Here is a 637-nt window from a genome sequence, read left to right as displayed (position 1 = left end):
ACTGGCATTATTCATAGGGTGCCCAAAAGTGGCATAGACCAAGATTATTTTCGGTTTCCGGTCGGAACTCTTCAGATAGGTAGATAGTATACACTCCTGCGGTGGTGATCCAAATATCTTTGCTACTTAGTCCTTCAACTTTGCTTGGTACTTCTGCAGTCGCTTATTTAAACATCCAACACAGCTCGGAATGTAACCCAATTGAATCCATGATACGGGCAGTGGTTTACACTACTTCACTTGTCTGTGTGCTGCGATTATTTTCTACTTGTTTTCTTGGACCTATCACCTAAAATGAGATGGGCTTTGAGAGAAACTGTTCAGTTTTACGGGGAAATTGTTCCTTTTTGCCAGCAGTTTGTGGCTTGTTGTGTGCACTGAGAGGCTGTGATGTGTCCATCACTGTCGACCATAATATTTGGTTGATCCACGTGTGTGACGTATGATCGATTGAGTGATCCCTTAGTGACTGGAGCATCAGTGCTCGTTACCTAACAAAGCATTTAAATCCTTGTGTTATCTGTACGTACTTCTTCGATTTAGTGTGTGCGTAATCCTTACACATAAAATAGCCTTCAGCTATTTAGGCTCATCACAGTAGCCGTCAGTGAACCAGACACACGGACGAACGTAACTC

Source organism: Opisthorchis viverrini (genome assembly GCF_000715545.1).
Source record: "Opisthorchis viverrini unplaced genomic scaffold opera_v5_214, whole genome shotgun sequence".
Classification (NCBI taxonomy): domain Eukaryota; kingdom Metazoa; phylum Platyhelminthes; class Trematoda; order Opisthorchiida; family Opisthorchiidae; genus Opisthorchis; species Opisthorchis viverrini.
This window is presented reverse-complemented; position numbering follows the sequence as displayed.